We start from the raw sequence: 23,849 nt of genomic DNA on the forward strand, positions 1-23,849 counted from the left end.
CTAGGCAGTTTACATAGTCTACTTACGAATCCGCCTCCATCCGCGGACAGCCGCAGACAGTAAATGGGCCTTAACAAGCCGGACCTTGAATGGGCGGGCTTGCCGGCTCTCGCCTTCCAGTTCTTCCGGGAAAGCAAAATGGACTAGGGACAACCAATCAGAGGCAACATGCAGCGAGGATCTGTGTTGCTAGGCGACGAGGCATTGTCGTAGCACGTCGGCGGCCATCTTATGAAGGCCTCGTAGTGTAGCGAGTAAAATATGTGGAATCATTCAAACGAAGGTGACTTGCAGCGGATTTCAGCGCAACCATCAAGTATGTGCTGCTGGTATCCCGTCACGATTGTAGGGAGGCAGGGATGCAGTGAAGCCAACACTGTACCTTTCCCTTCGGTGTAGGATCTGTCATAAATCTCCCCCCGTCTCACCTGGGATCGCTTCTTGCTCTGTTCCGCGGGAGGATTCCTCTTGTGGACGGATCGGGTCTTGTATAGGCTCGCTCGAGTCTCGTCCGGCTGCAGAGCGCGTTCAGAGTTCCGGGAAGGTCACAGTTCCAGGATGTCCAGGAAAAAAGTAGAGGTTGCTAGGGATGAGGATTCCGGGAGCAGAATTAGAGGGAAGGGGAGAAAGGAAGGAAGAAGGAACCAGGAAACTAGGAATGGTGGATTCGCCGAACAGCACACACACGTCAAGTCACTACCTAATGATGGCGTTGAGACGCACGGGGCCGTGGGGGCATGGCCAATTTAAAGAACGTGCCGTGTGCGACGTGAAGGCTGGTGCGAGGCAAGTCACTTTACACGGCCATGTTGGGAGTAACAAGGAATGCAAACCCCGTCGCGATAAGGACCAGGAAGTCCAGAAGGGGCAAGTTCTATGGGTCATGACAGCATGCCTCCTCCGAAAGACCAGTTCCACCAGGTTTGCCCGGGTGTATGAGATGGAATCTTCTAAGCAATCGAGGGGCATTTAAGTTAGAAACTGGTTCCCAGGTTCTCTCGCTAGGAGGATATCCTTTCCATTCAACCAGGTATTGAAGTCGACCCCGTTTATACCTGGAATCGCATATTTTGGACACTTCATATTCCAGCTGATCGCCTACAATAACAGGACTGGGTCTGCAGGATTTTCGGGTGGATTGGATGTAGGGTTTCAATAGGGAAGTGTGAAAGACTGGGTGTATTCTCTTCCAGGAGTCAGGTAGCTTGAGTCGGAATGAGACAGGATTGATGATTTCCTTTATGGAAAATGGTCCATAGTACCGAGGGGCTAATTTGTTTGGCCGTAGATGTTGTGGTAATAGTTTTGAGGACAACAAGACTTGATCACCAACAGAATAAGAAGGCGCTGGTCTCCTTTTGGAGTCCGCATAACGCTTAGTGCGTGTCTGGGCCTCTTCCAATTGTTCCTTGGCTTCCTTGTGTATGTTGATGAGAGTCTGAATCCGTGAGTCGAGAGTAGGTACTGGATTGGGATGTGGAAGAACAGATGGTAAAACGGACGGGTGGAAACCTTGACTGCAATAGAAAGGGCTGACCTTGAGTGCTAAGTGATCGGAATTGTTGTAGGCAAACTTGGCCAGGGGTATGAGGAGAGACCAGTCATCCTGAACCTTGGTGGCAAAACAATGAAGATATTGCTCCAGAGTCTGATTAACACGTTCTGTGGCTCCGTTGGTTTGTGGGTGATAACCTGATGAGAGAGCGCGTTGGATCCCTAGAATACGACACAGATGTTTCCAGAATTGTGAGACGTATTGAGGTCCTCGGTCCGATATGATCTTGGAAGGAAGTCCATGAAGACGGAAAATGTGTTCCAGGAAGATTCCAGCAAGTTCTGAGGAGGATGGTAGTTCACACAAAGGTGTAAAATGAGCCATATGAGTGAACAAGTCTATGGTTACCATGATGGTCGTGTATCCTCGGGAAGGTGGTAATTCCACAATGAAGTCTGTAGCAATAAATTCCCATGTTCTTGTTGGCAGCGATGGTTGCAGTAGAATACCCGCCGGTCTCTTGCTATCATGTTTGTTTTGACCGCAGATAGCATAAGCCTTGATGTACTGTCGGTCTTCATTCCAGGCCACCAAAACTGTCTTTGTATAAGACGGAGGGTGTTAGTTATATCACGATGACCGGAGTGAAGGGTATCATGGCAGAGGTTTATTATCCTTTGTTGTAATTTCTGCGTAGGAATGACCAGTGCATTGTCCTTGAATAAATATCCTTCCTTAGCTCTTAGATTCCATGGATTCTTCCTTGAAATATCCTTCCAGAGGTCAGAGGACTGGGTTTGCACTCAGATTTCTTCCAGGAGGTTGACTGCTTGAGCTACAAAGATAGTGTGGGGAAACATCTTAGGATAGGCCTTGTTTTCAGTGGCTAAGTAGTCAGGACGTTGAGATAAGGCGTCAGCAATCATGTTTTGTGATCCGGGAACATGAGTGATTTGGTATTGGTACTGGGCAAAGAAGTAGGCCCAACGCGCCTGACGACTGTTCCTGCACTCCAACGACTGTAGAATTTGGAGATTCCGATGGTCTGTGCGGACCTGAACTGGATATCTAGCCCCCAGAAGTAGGTGTCGCCATTCATTGAAGGCTTGACGAATGGCCAACAGTTCCTTCTCCAGGACGGAATAGTGTGTCTCGGTGGGAGTCAGGGTTCGTGAAAGGTAAGCAATGGGGTGTTCCAGTTTATCCTCAAGTTCCTGTTTCAAGACCGCTCCTATGGCATAGTTAGAGGCATCCGTTTCCACTAGGAATGGGCGAGTTATGTCGGGTTGGGCCAGGATGGGGGCTTGCGTGAACTCTGTCTTCAATCGTTGGAATGCTCTATCTTGCGGTGTAGACCAGATAAAGGGGGTGTCTTTCTTCAAGAGAGCAACAATCGGGTGAACAATCTCGGAAAAGGTAGAAATAAACTTCCAGTAGAAGTTGGTGAGCCCCAGGAAGCATTGAACTTGTATCACAGATGTGGGAGCGGGCCAAGCCAGTATGGCCTTTACCTTTGAAGGGTCCATACCAATTCCTTCTGGGCTAAGGATGAATCCTAGGTAGTGAACAGAAGTAACGTGAAACAAGCATTTTGTAATGCTCACCTGATTCCCGTAGAGGCGCCGGTCTTGACTGGGCGTATACCATATCTTCAAAGGTGATGTGTAACACACGGCTGGCTCTTTGGGCTGGACCTCTGTGCACTGTATGTCTGGCTCGAAGGGTAAGATGTCTGCAGATAGAAAATATGGGATTAATGAACTGGGTTATTGAATGTCTCTCTCTTCTTCCCTTTCTCTTCTCCTGTTGAACCCCAAAGGTTAACGCTCTCACCTTAGGTAAGTGAATGCCGTGCTCTCCATCTGCCTCGAGGCAGGGTGCTGTAACCAGTTTCTTCACTGGATAAGGGGAGCAGGCCTCTTGACTTCAGAGGACTGCTGTCCGTCGTTTACTGCACGAACGGTAAGTTTCGAGTAATTCTAATGTCTTTAAAGTCTTTAGTAATGATGTCTCTTGTTTTGCAGGGTTCCGGCGATGGCGGATGGCGGGCTGAAGTGAGTTGAAGATGGAGCCCGTGTGATGAATAGAAGCGCCTGGAAGCACGTAAGTAAGCGCTTGTTGCCTGCTTCACGATGCGCTCTAACTGTCTTTTTATTTTGCAGGTACAAGTGCGGGGCGGCTGCAGGGTGCCGGAATACCCACTGGGTTAGATGTGGAAAGGAGTAATGGCACGTGAGTATTAAAATTCCCCAATGTCTTTAAACGCACCTTGTTCTGTCTTTCAGATGCGGGATGCAGCGCCGAAGGCCTCCGAAGCGTGCAAAGAGTTGGTAAGCTTTTGTCTTTCAGATGCCGGAATGCAGTGTGAAGACCTCCGGAGCGCACGAAGAGTAGGTAAGCCTTTGTCTTTCAGATGCCGGAATGCAGCGCGAGGCGTTGGTGACAGCCGATGGACCAGGTAAGTGAAGAGCTGTCACTGAAGACCGTAATGCTAACCTGTTCTTTCTTGTCTTTATAGGTGTTGCTGAAGACTGGATTCAGAATGGTAAGCCTTTTCCCTTAGGCCCAGGATCAGATGCAGAAGACACGATGAGCGTTCTGCTGCTGAGGATGCAGAATAACGCAAAGCAAGATTCATCCATCGGGTGTGGTTTAAATAGCCTCCTGTAGTGCTTAGGTGTCTCCTTCCACAGCCACGCCTAGGTAAGAAAAGAGTTCCTGCTTTCCAGAAGAGTTCCAGTGTTCTGAATCTAGGGAGTGGCTCCTGCCCCACCCAACAGAAAAAGTAGTTCCAAACAGAAGAGGATCAGAGACTCAACTGGAAGGCAAGTAAGCAGCATGGTCTGCTGCAGGTAAGTCCACCCAAGCATTATGAGCCCGGCGCTTCCAGCGCTGGGACTGGGCATATTTATGAGCCTGGTGCCACTGGCGCCAGGACTGGGTCCAAAAGGTCCCAATTGGGACTGGTTGGCACTCGGAACCTGGGTTATGGATCTGCTTCCAAGGGAGTTGGGAAAACCCTGACCTCTTGGAAGCAGAGATCATGACACATTTTTCGGGTGTGGCTAAAAGTTTGTGTTCGCAAAGTCGTTGTAATACTGCCTTTACATGTTCTTCATGCTTTAGAGGATCCTTGGAAAAAATCAATATGTCATCCAGATAGACAATGAGGAACAACATGTCAGAAAACACCCTATCCATAAAACGCTGAAAGACTGCGGGAGCATTAGCTAGTCCAAAGGGCATGACTAGATATTCATAGTGACCAAAGGGTGTTCTAAAGGCTGTTTTCCATTCGTCTCCTTCCCGGTCACGGATTAAGTGGTAGGCACCCCGGAGGTCCAACTTCGTGAATATTACGGTGCCTCTCACAGCTTCCAGAATATCCGAGATCAGGGGCAGTGGGTACCGATCTTTGAAGGTGCATTGATTTAAGCCTCGATAGTCGAGGCAAGGTCTGAGTTCCTTGGTATCCTTCTTGGGAACGAAGAACAACGAAGCACCCGCTGGAGATTTCGAGGGTTTTATGGTGCCATTTTCAAGATTGGTGTCTAGGTATTCCCGAAGGGCCTTTTTCTCAGGTTCGGAAAGAATTAACAGTCTGCCGAAGGGAATTACTGCTGAGGGATCTGTATCTATGGCACAGTCTTCGGGCCTGTGAGGGGGTAAGGCTTGGACTATGGCAGTAGAAAATACATCAGCATATCCCTGATAGGCCTCTGGAACTTGTATGATATTGGAAACCATGAATGTTGTTTTTTGGTCTCTTGGTGGTTCTTTAGGAGGTGTCGAGGAAGGATCCAGGGATAGACAGTGGGACATACAGAACTCTGAGCCCAAGAATAATGATCCTGCTGTCCAATTGATATACGGATTGTGCTTTTGTAACCAGGGCATACCCAAAACCATGGGGTAATGGGCTGACTTAATGATGTTGAATGTAATCTGCTCTTGATGATGGTTTATGGAAAGTTGGATCTCTTTAGTCTGCAGGCTTATGGGCCCTGAAGAGAGGGGTCTTCCGTCAATTGCTTCCACCAGCTGCATGGTGTTTCGTGTCTCGTACGGAATCTGATGACTAACAACGCAGTCTTGATCAATGAAAATTCCCATAGCTCCGCAGTCCACCAAGGCCAGAATGGGATAGGTCTTGTTCTTGGAGGGTGACAGGAAGGCCTGTAGTATCACCAAATTGTTTTGTCCAGGAGAGTTCAAGGATGGAATTGATGTGGAGCAAACATCTCTCTCCCGACACCTCGCTCCATCTAGGATCGGGAGCTGGCATTTCCTAAACGCTGTGGAGGGGCTAGAGGGCATTCTCTAACAAGGTGTTTATCCGAGGCACAATTCATGCACAGGCCTGTGTGGATCCTTCTCATCCTTTCTTGTGGGGAAATAGGCCCACGGAAGGCTCCTGTTTGCATGGGTTCCAGATCTATGTCAGAGGTTGGGGCAGGATCATTTTTACAGAAGTCTCAAGGGAATTCTTTTGAAAGGGTATCTTGGTCTTTCTTCTTTCAGCCTTTCTTTCCTGGATTCGGAAGTCTATATGCATGGCTAGATCCATAAGAGCCTGGAATAAGCCAGAACGAGCCACCCTTGCTAATTCGTCCTTAATATCCTCATTTAGACCCCTGCAAAATAGAGTGAAACTTGCTTCTGAGGACCAATCCGCTTCCTGGGCAAGTTGTTTGAATCTAGTAACGTACGTTAGCATATCCTGAGATCCCTGTCGAAAATCAAGTAACCGTTCCTGAGCACTAAAAACCTGTTCTGGGCGGTCGAACATAGTCTTGAGTGCCTGAATGAATACATCATAATCATCCAGGAGGGCATCTCCTGAGTTGACTAAGGGAGTGGCCCAGATTATGAAGCCCACCTTCGCCCTGGAAGTTGAAAAATAATAGGGCTTAAAAGTAAAATGCACCAAGCAGGAATCCAGGAATCCACGTAAGGATTTTGCCGAGCCATCATATTTGTCTACCACTCCACCCAGTAACAAACTGTCCTTGTTAGCGGGGTCGCGAGACAAAACAAGCTGCCTTAACGCAGCATTCTCAGCTTTTAAGTTCTGTATTTCAGTTGTGAGTTCTTGCATGCCACGCATAAGGTCCTGGACTGCTTTCTCCATAGCGGTATCAGTGTTGGTCGTTTGGTGTCTCAAACTGTCGTAAATCTCCCCCCGTCTCACCTGGGATCGCTTCTTGCTCTGTTCCGCGGGAGGATTCCTCTTGTGGACGGATCGGGTCTTGTATAGGCTCGCTCGTGTCTCGTCCGGCTGCAGAGCGCGTTCAGAGTCCCAGCAAGGTCGCAGTTCCAGGATGTCCAGGAAAAAAGTAGCGGTCGCTAGGGGTGAGGATTCCGGGAGCAGAATTAGAGGGAAGGGGAGAAAGGAAGGAAGAAGGAACCAGGAAACTAGGAATAGTGGATTCGCCGAACAGCACACACACGTTAAGTCACTACCTAATGATAGCGTTGAGACGCGCGGGGCCGTGGGGGCGTGGCCAAATTATAGATCGTGCTGTGTGCAACGTGAAGGCTGGTGCGAGGCAAGTCACTTTACACAGCCATGTTGGGAGTAACAAGGAATACAAGCCCCGTCGCGATAAGGACCAGGAAGTCCAGAAGGGGCAAGTTCTATAGGTCATGACAGGATTTAGATGGTGATCGTCCATTGAATAATCCTTGGGGAGGAGAGGGAGGGCTCCTGCCCTCCTTTCAGTTCTGCGTCGGGGAAGAATAGACAGCCGCAGACAGTAGATGGGCCTTAACAAGCCGGGCCTTGAATGGGCGGGCTTGTCGGCTCTCGCCTTCTGGTTCTTCCGGGAAAGCAAAATGGGCTAGGGACAGCCAATCAGAGGCAACATGCAGCGAGGATCTGTGTTTCTAGGTGGGGAGGCATTGGCGTAGCACGTCGGCGGCCATCTTATGAGGGCCTCATAGTGTAGCGAGTAAAATATGTGGAATCATTCAAACGAAGGCGATCTGCAGCGGATTTCAGCACAACCATCAAGTACGTGCTGCTGGTATCCCGGCACGATTGTAGGGATGCAGTGCAGCTAACACTGTACCTTACCCTTCGGTTTCAGATCTAGATGGTGATCGTCCATTGAATAATCCTGGGGAGGAGAGGGAGGGCTCCTGCCCTCCTTCCAGGTCTGCATCGGGGAAGAGAAATTTGGTTACCGAGAGCACGACCCCACTACTCATGACCATCACCGCAGGTCATTCAGAAGAAATAGTTTTTGATGTCATCGCCGCACCTCACTTCCGAGTTATACTTGGTCTACCCTGGTTGTCTTTGCACAACCCCTGTATTGACTGGAGGACAGGGCAAGTTGTGTTTACCTCAGAGTACTGTGCAGAGTCATGTAGGTCCTTGCCTGAGGTTTCAACTAATCCCTGTAAGGCATTATTGACGGTGGCCTCCTCGGTCGGGGCAGTTACGCCTGTTGGTTTACCAAAACAGTACACCAGATACCAAGATGTTTTTGATCCCAAGGGGACGGAAGTCTTACCCCCACACAGGCCGCATGATTGTCCGATCGACCTGATGCCAGGGGCTAAAGTACTGGTCGGTAGGGTCTATTCCTTGACATTCAAGGAGGATGTCCTGTTAAAGGAGTACCTTGATAAGTCACTTAGGTCTGGCTTTATCCGACCCTCTAAGTCACCTGCTGCCTCCCCTATGTTTTTTGTGCCCAAGAAAGAGGGTGATTTGAGACCCTGTATCAATTATCGGGAGTTGAATACCATCACAATCAGGAACCAATATCCCATACCACTGATTTCTGTTCTGCTTGACAGACTGGGGTCATCAGAGGTGTTCACTAAACTCGATTTGCGGGGTGCCTACAATCTCATCAGAATACGTCAAGGTGATGAGTGGAAAACGCCGTTCAAGATGCACTACAGTCTTTTTGAGTATTGTGTAATGCCGTTTGGCCTTTGCAATGCCCCAGCAACGTTCCAACACTTCATCAATGACGTGTTTAAGAACATGTCGGATATATATGTGGTGATCTATTTAGATGACATTCTCATATATTCACCTAGGTTGGAAGTCCACATCCAGCATGTCTCATGGGTCTTACAAAGATTAAGGGAAAACCGCCTATATGCTAAATTTGAGAAATGTGTGTTCCATGTCACTTCAGACGGGTTACTTGGTTACATCATCACCAATTGGGGTATCTGTATGAGCAACTCCAAGGTGGAGGCAGTCTTAAATTGGCCAGTACCACACAATCTGAAGGCTCTACAGTCCTTTTTAGGATTCTTGAATTTCTATAGACGATTTATACGTTCATTTTCAACCATCGTGGCCCCGTTAACCGCTTTGACCAGCAGTAAGACATCTTTTATGTGGAATCCGGCAGCTCAAAAGGCTTTTGATCTTTTGAAGAAAGCTTTTACAACTGCTCCGGTGTTGAAACACCCTGATCCTACTTTGCCCTTTATGGTGGAGGCTGATGCTTCAGATGTCGCAGTTGGTGCAATATTGTCTCAGAAATGTCGGGATACAGGCAACCAACATCCAGTTGCTTTTCATTCCCGGAAACTCACCCCCTATGAGAGGAATTATTCCGTCACGGAAAAAGAGCTCCTGGCTGTACGTGAAGCTTTTCTGATTTGGCGCCACCATTTGTTGGGCACTAATACACCGGTGCAAGTGATTACAGACCATAGAAATCTTGTTGCCTTACGATCCGTGAAGTGCAATACAGCCAGACACACTCGTTGGCATGAGTTTTTCTCGACATATAATTTCACTATCACGTACCGTCCTGGCTTACAACATTCTAATGCTGATGAACTTTCTCGCCTTTTTGCTTCAGATAAAGCGCCAGTACGCGAAGATGTGGCAGTCCTTCCTACTCAAGTGGCTTGTGGTTGTGTACTACAACCATCACTGAGGACTCTATTACTTGATTGGGTCTGTTCAAACCCATCTGAGATAACAGAATATAACATGGTTTTGATCCATGGTTTACCATATGTGCAGGGAAGGATTTACTTACCGGACGACCAGGCTCGTACTCGTGCACTCAATTGGTGTCATGACTCCAAGGTCGCAGCTCACCCGGGATTGAGGAAAACCCTTGAACTTCTCACAGGTAGTGTTGGTGGCCGTCAATGATTAAGACCGTACGTTCATATGTCTTGTACGTCTCATCCTGTGCGGTTTGTGCCCAGGCTAAAGGTTTATGTACACGACCTATGGGTTTCTTGCAACCGCTTCCGATTCCTGACACACCATTGACCATGTTATCAATAGATTTCGTCGTAGACTTGCCTCCAGTGCGTGGCTATAATACCCTGTCGATAGTTGTTAACTATTTCACGAAGATGGCCCGTTTTGTGCCCTGCAGGGGATTGCCTTTGGCCCCGGTCTTGGCTGAGATGTTTTTACAGAACGTCTTTTGTTTCTTTGGTCTGCCTACGATCATCATATCTGACAGGGGATCCCAATTTACCTCCCGATTTTGGAAGGCACTCACTGCGGTTTTGGGGATAGATGACCGCTACTCCTCGGCTTACCATCCCCAGATGGATGGGCAAACAGAGCTATTGAACTCGACTATGGAACAATATCTGCAATGTCTTATCTTGCAACATCATGACACTTGGCTCTCTGTGTTGGGGATGGCGGAGTTCACTTACAATAACTCTTTGCACTCATCTACTAGGTCCTCCCCGTTTTATGCCTTGTACGGTTTCCATCTACGCTCTCTTCCTTTGATCTGGTTTCTACCTCTGATGTTCCCGCAGCCTTCTCTTGTATTTACGATCTAGTCAAGTTACGTGACAGTATAAAAATGCACTTACAAAACGCGCAGACTACTACAAAATCTGCTGCGGATCGTCATCGACTACCGTCACTGGAGTATCAGGGGTGTAGAGCTTTGTTGCCTAGTTTTGTGGGTCCCTATACTGTGTCGGCGGTTTTGAATCCTGTGGTAGTACGACTACAATTGCCATAACGGTGGAAGATCCATCCGTTTTTCCATGTTTCATTGCTGAAGCCTTGTCCGCCTTCTACACGGTTACCTGCGCGTCCTTGTCCTGTTGTTGTGCAGAGGTATGGGGAATTTGAGGTTCGACAGATCTTACATACCAGGGTTCGGAGAGGTCAATGGCATTACATGATAGACTGGTTGGGTTATGGGCCCGAGGATTGGACGTGGGAACCCATTAACAATGTTCATCCTCCCAAGTTGCTTTCCCAGTTTTGGGCCTCTAAGAGAGGGGGGTTTTCTTTGGGGAAGGGAACTGTTAGAAACCACTTCCTGTTGTATTGCCTGCTAACGTTCATGGTATAGTCAAAAGTACTTCCATGCTGGTACGTGCATTTAACAGTAAATCTTTCTCCTCCTTTGGTTCACGTTCGCTAGCGCAACACTTCTTTTTGACAGCCAGGACTCGTATCCTGTAGTGTTGCAGGTTGCCATGGCATTTGGGCCGGCGTCAAAAGCGTACCTCGCACACATGGCGTTGTGGTCCGTCACGTGACATCATTTAAGGGATCCCGGAACTATGCAGCGGCGCGCCTAATTGAGTTGCTTCATTCCGTATTGCTGTTTAAGTGATTTTTTGGTGTATTTTGACTTTGGCTTGTTTTTGCTTCACCAATTCTGTCTTGCCTAGCCCTCGTCTGCTGTGTTTTTTCTCATTGGGATTCACAACCTTTTGCCAGCTTTTTGTATTGTCTCAGTCTACTGTTTTGTAATTGGATATTGACTGCACATTGCTGAACCTCTGCTCTTCCTCTTGTTATGATTGCTCTCGGCATACACCGTCTTGCTGCATACCTGGGGATGTGGTGGCCTGCTACACCTTGCTTGTGTCTCTGGAGATGTAGGCACTACCAGGTACCTTTCTACCCTTCTTACCACGTCTGCAATTCCAGTCTATCAAGATAACTGTGGAAAATTCACATCACGTAGTTACTAAGGAAGATTGGGTCTGGTCCACCAATGGAGCCTCTACCTGCTCTAAGTGTCCTTGTGCCATCGTGTCCGGTGGTCTGGTGAGGACTAGAGACTGACCACCTCAGGGCTAGGCATCCTCGTGCCATCGGTTACTGTGGCCCCAGGGGAACTAGAGACTGGCCACGATTAGTGTCATTTTTATGGGATTGTTTCTACTCCTCTATTACTCCTGTGGACAAGAAGTGCTTCGACTACCAGCTTCCGGACATTGGTAAGTGTGAACCCCACGCCATCAGTCAGGAACTGTTCTATAAGTAGTCTTCTGCGTTATTATGTTTGGTCGCGGCTTTGATTTTACGAATATTGTATTGTAGGAGGCTATTGGTTCCGGTGGTTACGTCCCTGTGGTATCCATATATCTGCAGATTCAAGTCCAGGTTAGTGCCTAATTCCCTTATCGGTACTGAGGAGGTTTTGTTCTGAAATTATTGTTGGTGGTAATTATTCGTATTGTCCTGCAGATACTGGGCTGGCCACAGTTACCGTCTTTGGTTGATATCTGGATGTCTTGTTGGTTTACCTCGGAACTACCTGCCTCTACGATCTCCATTGGTACCCATCTTCTGGTCAATACCTCTCCCGGTGTGTTTATAATTTGCCTACACACAGGAGACCTATTGCCTTGAGGAATTCCTTGGCTACACGACAAGTACAATGCCGGCGGAATCCTTACAAAAACATTACAACATAAAAATGTATTCCAAATGCAATGTGATGTCCAATTGTATACAATATTAGGTTATTTTCACCTCTGGTTTATGTGCCTCCTCTTCTAATTCCACACTTTGTGTACAGTCCTTGAATAGAATAGTCATTAAAAAAAATAATGTCAATCGTACTAGAAATTAAAATCTTTCATCGCACAGAGCACTTACAAACAAAGTAGTATGAAATGATTAAGAAACGTATACTATAAGGTTTTTGTCTCAAAACTAATAGAACATTGGTATGAACATACCCTCGAAAACAGTGTACGTGATTTAGTCATAATATAGATTTCAGATTTCACCTGATAACCTTCCGAGATGACACATGTACTTTATGTTAATGTTAATGTTAAAGGACATTTGTACCGTGCACTATCACCACCGGAGTGGTCCCTTGGCACTCTGGCGGCTCTGAAAGAGGAGGGGGAGGTTGAGTTAGTGGGAGGAAGCAGGAAAAGTGCAAGAGACCTGTGATGTTCTGTTGGCAGCCTCAGCCCAGTGGGTCCGTTGGCTGGGCCTGGGGTGTTTGCGGCCGGTAGTCGTCGTGTACTGTTGTGCAATGTTATGGGTGTTTTTGTTTTGTTGTTGCAATTTAGTGAAGTTTGTGCGGTTTGTTGTGGTGTAGGTTTTGGTTGTGTTTGGTTTGAAGTCTGAGAGGTGTATGCAAAAAGGGAAATTGTTAGTAGGATTGGTTAGTTTGCGTCTCTATCCAGAATTGAAGCGCTCGGCTTGCGTATTCTCCCCTGTTGCGGCTCTGTCCTGATCTGGGCCTGACTGGCATACAGGCTCCTTACTCCACTAGCCCCCATCTCTAACATGCTCTCTCATAGCTCCCCTTATCCTCCATTCATACTCCTGTGGCCAGTGCATCTTCCAATGACAACCTCTAATGTGGTGGGGTGATTGCCAATATCTCGATAATTCCACACCAATTTGGAACCTGGCAGTAATTAAATTAAGGGGCGGGGGCGAAAGTGTTGGTGGGATTGTCTGGGTTAGTTGACTCAGTCTCTGTGCGTGCCGCCTGTGTTCCTGACTATCCGGTGTCACCCGTCCAGTTGCCGTGGGCTTTACTCTCCCGGGTCAGGGATGTCCGTGTCTTTCCGGTTAAGTTATCCTTTTTTCCAGTTTCGGTTTCCAGGTTTAGTCTGTGGTGTTGTACAGCCAGGTTTTTAGTGATTTCCTGAATTTTAGGTGATCTTCAGTGTTTCTTATTTCCTTTGGGATGTTGTTCCAGGTTTTTGCAGCCAAGTGGTAGAAAGAGGTGCCTCCAGGTTTTTTCTTAAGGTATGGTTTGAGTTCCAGGCGGATTTCGTTGCTCGATCGGAGGGGTCCCGTTGGTTTGTAGACTGTTATTTTCTTTTGTAGGAATTCTGCTCCATGTCCGCTGATTGCCCTGTGCGTTATGCACATTGTTTTGAAGGTGATGCGATGTTTTACTGGGAGCCAGTGTAGTGTTTTTAGGGTTGGAGTGATGTGGTCTCTTCTTGATAGTTTGAGGAGTAGTCTTGCTGCTGCATTTTGGATCCGTTGCAGTTTCTTCAGGAGGTATTCAGGTATTCCGAGGTAGAAGCTGTTTGCGTAGTCTATTTTAGACATGATTAGGGCGACGATAGTGAGTTTTTTGTGCGTGAAGGCGAGGAAAGGTAGAATTCTTCTTGCCGTCCGGAGGAGGAAAAATTATTTCTTCACTGTTGCATTTATTTGTGGCTCCAGGGTTAGGTTGTTGTCCATTAGGATTCCCAGATTTTTTACTACCTTCGATGGTGTTGGTGCGTTTCCCATTTCCGTAGGCCATGGGATGGTGGTTTTGTTCTCTTGGTCTTTGGGTACGATCATGATTTCTGTCTTTCCTGGGTTGATTTTCAGGTTGTTGGCATCCATCCAGTCGAAAACTTCTTTTAGACAGTCGGTAAGGGTTGAGTGGTCGGCATCAGTGTCTTTGATTCTGTAGATGATCTGAGTGTCATCTGCGTAGTTGTAACATGTAATGTTGTATTTTTTGAAGATTCTGATGACCGGAGTCTGGTAGATGTTGAAATATAGTGGAGATAGTGAGGATGCTTGTGGTACTACACAATCGTTAACTCGTGGAGTGGATTTGAAAGGTTTTATCCATACGGTTTCTGTTCTGTCTGCTAGGAATGATTTGGTCCAGCGTAGTGCTGTGTCGGTTATGCCTATGTTTTCTAGTCTTTTGGTCAGGGTGTCGTGGCTAACTGTGTCAAAGGCTGCGGAGAGGTCGAGCAGAATAAGGGCTGAAGTAGTGGTTGAGTCTGCGTTAGTTTTGAGGTCGTCCCAGATGGATAGTAGTGCTGTTTCCGTTCCTCTCGCTGGTCTGAAACCGATTTGAGCTTGGTCCAGCAGGTGGTGTTTTTCTACGTGTTCTTGGGTTAGTTTATATACGTAGGTTTCTAGAAGTTTCGCTGGATAGGAGACGTTAGAGATCGGCCTGTAGTTGGAAAGGTCATCTACGTCACCACTTGTGTTTTTTAAGAGTGGCTTGATGTATGCTGATTTGAAGATCTTCGGTACAGTCCCTGTTGATAGTGATAGATTTAGAATGTTAGTGTTCTGCTGGCGATCCTTGCGCGAGGATTGATTTGTAGATGTCTGGGGGACATGGGTCCATGGGTGATCCTGCTTTCTTGCTTCGTTTGACCAGCATTGCGCATGCCTCTGCTGATATTTCAGGAAAGCTTCTGAGTTTGTGTTGTAGTTCCGAGTTGGGTTCGTTGGGTTGTATGTTGTGGTTGGTTGGTCGCTTTTGTATGGTTTGACGGATGTCGTTGATTTTTTTTTTAAAGTGATCTGCCAGGTCGTTGCATAGTTTTTCTGAGGGGGTTGGGGTGTTATCACAGCCTGGTGGGTTTTTCATTTCTTCAATGATGCTAAACATTTCTTTTTGTGTGTTGGTGGCATTGTTGATTCTGTCATTGTAATGTCTTTTCTTTGCCTTTTGAATTTCTTTCTTGTATGCACGGATTTGTTTCTGGTACAGTGTTTTTTTCCCTGGGTTGTTTTCTTTCCTCCATTCCAATTCCATCTTTCTGTTTTCCTTTTTCATGTCGTTTAATAGTGTGGTGAACCATTTTGCCATTGCTCTTTTTTTTGATGGGGTGAACGTTTTTTCTGGGGCGATCTTGTCTATCGTATCTGCGATCCATTTTTGCAGTATCTCTGCTTTTCCGTCTAGGTCAGCTAGCTCCAGTTCTGTAGTTGAGGGTTTCGTTAATTCCAGTTGTTCGAATAGGTTGCTTTTTTTGACGTGTTTCCAGTTTCTTTTGGTGGTGGTTGTGAGTTTCGGGTGTTGGATGTAGGCTTGGGTAGGCAGAGTGATCACGGATGGGATGATGAGATGGTCGCTCCATAGTATTTGTATGGGAGGTGCCGTGGTGATGAGTTTTTCTTTGTCGAAAATTGCATTTAGGGTGTGTCCTGCCGAGTGCGTTGCTCCTTTGATTAATTGTCGTAGTTTCATGGTGCTGAGTTGTTCAATTAGTGAGTTTTGGGAGTTGGCGTGGCTGTCTTCAAACCAGATGTTGAAGTCCCCCAGGATGATTAGGTGTTCGTGGTTGATGGCTAAGTTGGTGATGGCTTCTATGAAGTTATCGACGAATGTTGCACCATATGTTGGTGGTCTGTATACCAGGATGAATGTGATGTTGGTTTTTGGGCTCGCTGTTAGGTGTATTACCATGGTTTTGCAGTTGAGGATGTTGAGTGGTTCGTCAGTTTTTATTTTCAGGTGTTCTTTGAATGCTATAGCGATGCCTCCTCCTTTTTTGTTTTTTCTGTTTATTTGTAGGCATTTGAAGTCTGTTGGAAGGCAGCTTTGGAGCGTGATTTTGTTGTTGTCGTCCAGCCATGTTTCTGTGATGAACAGGATGTCAATGCCATTGTCGTCGAGTAGGTCGAAGATCTCTGTTGAGTGTTTTGACATGGATCTTGCATTTATAAGATTGCAGTGAAGTTTGGAGGTGTTGTTTGGTTTGGGTTTTGTCGAGGTCGTCTTCCGCTCGGTGTTGAGGTTTCCTTCTTGGTCGGCCACTTGTTGGGCTGTGGGGTTTGGGGTGTCCGCGTCTTTGAAGAGTTCTTCTAGGTTTTGTCTTGGGTTTTTTGTGTTTTCATCAGGTTCGTCTTCCGGAGGTTGTGGTTGTTGATTGGAAGTTCCTCTTGCTTTGGTGATGTAGGGGGTTATTGGGTCGGTCGTCTGTTTGTTGTTTGTTTTGGTTATCCTTCTTCTACTTGCTTGTGTTAGGTTGATTGATGTTACTGCTTCTACTGTTGGGTTGGATTGCAGTGGTGGCCAGTTGTCTGCGAGGTATGGAGTTTAAGTAGAGGGATTTTTCTCTTCTCTCAGAGTTCCTTCGGTTTGTTGAAAAACAAAATTGAGGTGTGCCGGTGTGGTGAGGAGGCGCTGGGTTAGAACTAAATTTGAGAAGACAAACTAAAGTCAATGAGACCCTTACAAACCAAATAAGATTGGGTTGCTGCACGAAAGAGGGACCAGCAGTCACCTCATAAACTGCTAATAGATACAAACACTTGAAATTGTCACCTCTAAATGATTGCGCAGCCCTGAGCAAATGGTAAATGTCCTATTCAAATTGAGTGTGTAACAGGACAACAGATACGGTGAAACAAAGAGTCCAAAGCAAGTAGATTCTTCAGTCAAAATACGCTGTTGAAACAGATTTTATGAAATGATGCAAAAACAAGACTGCCGACACGTGTTTCGACCCAGAACAACGGGTCCTTTTCAAGGCAAGACTGTGGTGTTAGTATGATTCATATGCATTCAAATACAGCAATATATTATGTAATCATGCCATAAAGATAAGAACATTTGAAATTTAAACAAAATTAACCAGCAGAGGAAGAAGAGGAGGCCAGGGTTAAAGAAGAGAAATGCAAACAAGAAAGAAAAAAGCCCATATGTACATTACATTATGTCAAAGAGCAAAGCAACCATTTCAATGTGAAACATATTCCAAGTAAATAAGAAGTAAATGAAAAACATTTGATTTATTACCATATATTGTCGACCCAAAATTCGCGGTCGAAGTGCCAATATGTGAATGTCCATATGAAGAAAAAAAAATAATATGTAAAAAAGAGAGAGAGAAGAAAAAAAAAAAAAAAAAAAAAAAACACCATAAGCCTGAATCCTAAATGAATAAACAACTGGTACATTTTTACAATTAGTTAATCCCATGTACACGCATAGTGCAAAGGTATCAAACTATTGTGCCAAGGATCAAAATGCTCATCCCTCATGCGCCTCATGGTGGTAAAATGTATTGTTATATTGTCACCCGTGTGTGATATAAATGTTAGAATGAATAAATGTTTTACCGTATGTTATTCAAACTGCGTTGGAAAACCCAAAACCCTCCTGGGGGGGCAGATATATGGGCCAATTCTAAAGTAGTTGATTCTCCTCAAGAAAATAAGCGGCAAATAACTGAAAAATACATAAACAGAGAAGCCCAAGGCATGAGTTGCCTTGACAAGAGATCGACTTATGACTTGAATGGGTTGTCAAAAAAATCCAAATGCGTAAAAATAATGGACAGCAATACCTGAAGCAGTCTCTGTTACTGATACAGTGTGGTACATTCCCAGAACATGGGAGTTTGTTCAAACGTTGCAACTGCCAAGGAAAGACAATGCATCAAAACCCAATTCCACAGATGGGTCAAATAACATGAATATTTGTGAAAATCGTTCTAACAGTGAGATACTCTGAAGGTACTGTCAAGCCCATACCTGTGAGTTCAGGGGCTGGTTCCCCACTGTGGCCAAAGTCCAAGCGCTTCACGAAATCAGTGTTGTGCAGTTCATTCCTTCCATGTGTTTAGAGAAAAGAACCTAAAAATGTGTCACATGACTCAGTCATGTGGTTAAATTTAGTGCATGGAATTGTGGTAATGGTAGTCATTGTATTAAATAAGGCAAGCGCTTGCATTTTATATGTGCCCTAGAGAATGTCTACATCCGTTAGCACAACTAATAAATATTAAATAAAAGTCTAATGCATAATAAGCTGTAATGGCAGTGTGCATGCAAATAGAAATAATAAAAATATTTTAATTGGAATTAAAAAAAAAAAAATAAATAAATAAATAAAAAAAATAAATTAAAAAAAAATATATATTTTGAAAAAATCACAAATCTCTCGAATATTCAATGACAGCAGTGGACGGATGAGCAATTAGAAATTGGCAGCGATTCCTGACGATCTGGGTTGTTTAAATTTGACTAAAAGTGAATACATAAAAACAAACAGGGAATAATGAAAATGCAGTTACTGCAAGTATAGGAAGTGTGCACCAGCATTTATGTAAAGCATTACAAAAATACATTTAGTTCCGTGTCCGTGTTGAGACCAAGACTGGTACAACGAAGTTTGGCGATGGTGCGTGCCTCAAGCTGGCGTAAAAGTAATTGACGGTCCCCGCCTCTTGGGTGGGAATGCGCTTGAATGAGCCCAATGAACTTAAGATCTTTTACTGAATCCATTTGATGATTCTGTTGCCAATGAAGTGCAAGAGGCAGCTTCGGATCTTGACTCTTCAGGTGTGCAAAATGTTCTCGAATGCGAACTCGCAGTTCTCTTATAGTAGAACCAACATATACTTTGCGGCATACGCATAAAATAGCATACACCACAAATTTCGATTTACAATTAATAAAATCAGAAATGTGAATTGACAAACCATGGTGGCAACTAAATGTATTTTGAATAAGAGCATATTGGCAAAAATTGCATAGACCACATTTGAAAAAACCAACAGGTTTGGGTGGAAGCCAAGTCAGAGGCTGTGCACGAGTAGGCTTTGGTTGTAAAAACGAAGGGCAGAGTTTGTTGCGCAATGTTTTATTACGAGTAAAGATGAGTTTGGGTGTAGCCGAGACATAAGGCAGAAGCTCTGGGTCAAGTCTCAACAAATGCCAATGTTTGCTTAACAGGCGATAAAGCATACAATGGTCTTCTGAATATTTCGTTATGAACTGTACATACTCCAGACTTGGTCTGGTAGATTCTGTATTCGTAACCAATGTCTGATCCTGAGTGAATGTGTTGATACGATTAAACCCTTGCTTAATGCATTGACTACTATATCCACGTTCATAGAACCTCCGCCTAATCATGCGACACTCATGTTGAAAAGCCATGTCAGTACTGCAATTACGTCTCGCACGATAAAATTCTCCAAATGGGATGTTAGAAATGACAGATTTTTTATGGCAGCTGGAGGCATGCAACATAGCATTAACTGCGGTGGGTTTCCGAAAGGTTTGAGTTTGTAGTTCACCATTCACAATGTTTATCTGAAGATCAAGGAATTCCATAGACTGAGAGCTCACATGTCCAGAAAATTCTATGCCAAAATTATTACGATTAAGATATTCAGAAAAACCAACAAAGGACCAAGACGTCCCATTCCAAATGACCAGGACGTCATCTATGTAGCGTCTCCATACTATGAGATTCTGTTTATATGGGTGGTCTGTGTATATGTGTTTGTCCTCAAAAAAACCCATGAATAAGTTAGCCAAAGAAGGGGCATATTTCGCACCCATGGCTACTCCTTTCGTCTGTAAATAATATTGATTGTTAAACAAAAACTGGTTATGTGCTAACGTGAAATGCAAGAAATCTTTGATCATGTAAACATGTTGACTGTGTGATGCTGAGTGGTTGCGAAAAGTGTAATCAATGGTTTGAAGAGCTAATCGATGCTGTATCGATGTGTACAATGCTTTAACATCAAACGTGGCTAGAAGATAATTGGGGCACCATTTTAATTGATGTAAAATCTCCAGTGTTTGAGTGGAATCTCGTAGGTAGGCTGGTAATGCTGGTACCATATCCTTGATTGCAGAATCAATGTACTGGGAAAGTCCCTCAGTGGCCCATCCTAAGCCACTCATAATAGGTCGTACCTGGGGTAATGTTGTGTATGCCTTATGAATTTTGGGCAGAAAATACATTGTAGGAATGACCGGATTAGGTCTGTAAAGGAAAGCCTTTTCCTCATCTGTCAATGTCCCACGTGAGTGCCAGTCATATAACAAAACTTTCAATTCAGATACCGTCTCTTTGGTAGGGTTGCCAGGTAACAATTGATAACATCCAGGAGTACTCAGATGTTCATTAGCCATAGTAATATAATCTGCAGTATTTAAAATGACAATATTACCACCTTTATCGGCTTCTTTAATGACAATGCTCGTATCCTCAGCAAGATTTTTGAGAGCAGTTTTTTCGGAAAGAGTGAGATTGCTCTTGGTTGACTGAAACTGGGAACGATCTATTTGTTTGTGTATGTCTTGAATGACTGCCTGATAAAAGGTGTCTATAACAGTAGCATCAGTAATAGCTGGTACAAATTTGGATCTGGGTTTGTGCTCCATCATTTCAAAATTATGTTGGTGAATGCCTAATTCCTGTTGTAAGCCATTGGAGGTGCTAGCAGTATCAACGTTAAGTGACATAAGAAGTCGTGTGTCTTCTATATCGGAAATGGTTAAGCTACTCAGTGATGGAGAGGCAATATGTGGCCTGTGGATTGCAACTTGTTGATGGAAATACTTTTTAAGTCTAAGCTTGCGAATAAATTTGAATAAATCAATTTGGAAATCAATAAGATCAGAATGACAACTCGGTACAAAAGAAAGACCTTTATTCAGAAGGGACAGTTCAGCGGAGGACAAGACCTTACTTGATAAGTTACAAACTAAGTGCGGAGTATCGATTTGGTTGGCAAGTTTTTGGAGCTGGAACGAGTGTGCCTCTTGTTTGCGTTTCTCCCTTTGTCTGGCCCTTGCTCCTCTTCCTCTTCCTCCTCGGAAGATGTGGCGGGAGTTATAGTAGGTCGCCCTAAAGGGACAGTGAAGCGAACTGTTTTATTTGATAGAGCAGTTTGGCTAGGGATGTTGCCTTTTTTGTATCGTTTGATTTCAGCTAGAAAGCCTCTGCGTTGGTGCGTAAGAGCAGGAGTAAAACTTTCCTCCCCTTTATCGGTAGCACTGGGTTGATCTTCCTCGGATTCTATCTCAGATGAGACCGGTGTGGTGGTGGGAGTTGCAATTACAGATTTGATGTTATCCTGATCAAATTTCGCCTGAAAGGTATAGACTCGATCATTGTTATAATCCCTTTCGTCACGATAAAATTTGCGAAATTTCCGGATTTTCACCTCATCCTGATAGTCCTTGAGTAGAGCATGCATTTTATCATAATGTTTATCTTTAACTGTGTTAGGATTGGCCATTTCGGCTATTTCTTTTTGTAATGCATCAATTTGTGTAGTGACACGTGTGTTCACGTTCAGCATGGATAACCAATAACTTGAGCATTTTCTCTGAACTGAGCGTAAGATTTTCTTCCCATTCCTGGGCTAGATCTTGGTCATCATTATGAGTGAAGTCCGGAAAGATAAGAATACGCAGACCTCTAGGAATCATGTTGTGCTCAATATAATTATCGAGTGATACCTTCTCCCAATATTTATTTATTTCTCGTTTGGACAGTCGTTCCAATCGGACAAATTTATTAGATAGTGTTTCTGTAGCTTTGCCATAATTGGAAAAGGCATTGCTCATGCTACCTTTAGGGGCGAAGAGTGCTACTCTGTCCCTTTCACGATTAGCAATATATTCTGCCATGGTTAACCCCAAAATAGGAGCATGCGGCGTGTAGAAAAAGTACAAATACAAAAGCTATGATAACCCTGCAGGCCTCCAAGGCACGGTAAATTGAAAAACAAAATTGAGGTGTGCCGGTGTGGTGAGGAGGCGCTGGGTTAGAACTAAATTTGAGAAGACAAACTCATGCCTTGGGCTTCTCTGTTTATGTATTCATGATGTAATGTACATATGGGCTTTTTTCTTTCTTGTTTGCATTTCTCTTCTTTAACCCTGGCCTCCTCTTCTTCCTCTGCTGGTTAATTTTGTTTAAATTTCAAATGTTCTTATCTTTATGGCATGATTACATAATATATTGCTGTATTTGAATGCATATGAATCATACTAACACCACAGTCTTGCCTTGAAAAGGACCCGTTGTTCTGGGTCGAAACACGTGTCGGCAGTCTTGTTTTTGCATCATTTCATAAAATCTGTTTCAACAGCGTATTTTGACTGAAGAATCTACTTGCTTTGGACTCTTTGTTTCACCGTATCTGTTGTCCTGTTACACACTCAATTTGAATAGGACATTTACCATTTGCTCAGGGCTGCGCAATCATTTAGAGGTGACAATTTCAAGTGTTTGTTTCCTTCGGTTTGTGTTCCTGCCTGTGGGGGTCCAGTCTATAGTTGTTCTAGGTTTCTGTTCTGGCGTGTTTGTTCTTTCATCTCTTCGTCTTTTTCTCGGAATTGGTTGTTTGCGCGGCATTGTAGGATTGAGAGTTGTTTAGTCTTGTTAGGTTACGTCTAGTTGGTCCTGCTTTGGTCTGGTTGTCTTGTGGTGTAGTGGCTGGTGAGGGGGTGTCCGCTACTAGTTTGGGCTCTGTCTGTGGGTGGTATTCTGGCGGGAGTTGACGACTCGTTCAGTCGCTGTCCTAGGAGGGGAAGGGGGGTGGTAAGGGATATTAAGTTGGGTGTTATCGGTGGCTCTCTTTACTGTCCGTCTCCCTAAGCGCGGTTCACTGTGGTGAGCAGGCTGTGTGGTTGGGAAGGGTATCTGCTGGTTGGAGGGTGGCTTGGACGGGCGTAGCTTGGGCCTTCGCCTTGTGATGCGAGAGGCCCTAGTCAGAGTGACCCACCACGATAATTTGCTGGTGGTTTCTGTCTCACTTGAGAGTTTGCTAAATGTGCGAGTGAGCTAGATTTGGGGTACCTGTGAAGTGGGAGAGAGGCTAATCAAGTTTGAGACACCTGTGTAGTGGGAGAGGGGCCTATCAATGCAGTCTGGAGGTCACACAATGCTATTTGGGCACAGAGGCCCTGCTATCAATGCAGTTTGGAGATCACACAATGCTATTTGGGCACAGAGGCCCTGCTATCAATGCAGTTTGGGATCACACAATGCAATTTGGGCACAGAAGCCCTGCCAAGCTTGAGACACCCGTATAGTGGGAGAGAGGCCTAACAATGCAGCCCGGAGATCACGCAATGCAACTTGGGCACAGAGGCCCTGCTAAATTTGAGACACCTGTATAGTGGGAGAGAGACCTAAGAATGCAGTTTGGAGATCACACAATGCAATTTGGGCACGGAGGCCCTGCTAAGTTTGAGACACCTGTATAGTGGGAGAGAGGCCTAACAATGCAGTTTGGGATCAAACATAATGCAATTTGGGCACAGAGGCCCTGCTATCAATGCAGTTTGGGATCACACAATGCAATTTATGCACAGAAGCCCTGCTAAGTTTGATACACCTGTGTAGTGGGAGAGAGGCCTAACGATGCAGTTTGGGATCAAACATAATACAATTTGGGCACAGAGGCCCTGCTATCAATGCAGTTTGGGATCACACAATGCAATTTGGGCACAGAAGCCCTGCTAAGTTTGAGACACCTGTATAGTGGGAGAGAGGCCTAACAATGCAGTTTGGAGATCACACAATGCTATTTGGGTACAGAGGCGCTGCTATCAATGCAGTTTGGGATCACACAATGCAATTTGGGCACAGAAGCCCTG

This window comes from Ambystoma mexicanum, chromosome 7p, assembly GCF_040938575.1.
Source record: "Ambystoma mexicanum isolate Mex_15411 chromosome 7p, UKY_AmexF1_1, whole genome shotgun sequence".
In the NCBI taxonomy this organism is placed as follows: domain Eukaryota; kingdom Metazoa; phylum Chordata; class Amphibia; order Caudata; family Ambystomatidae; genus Ambystoma; species Ambystoma mexicanum.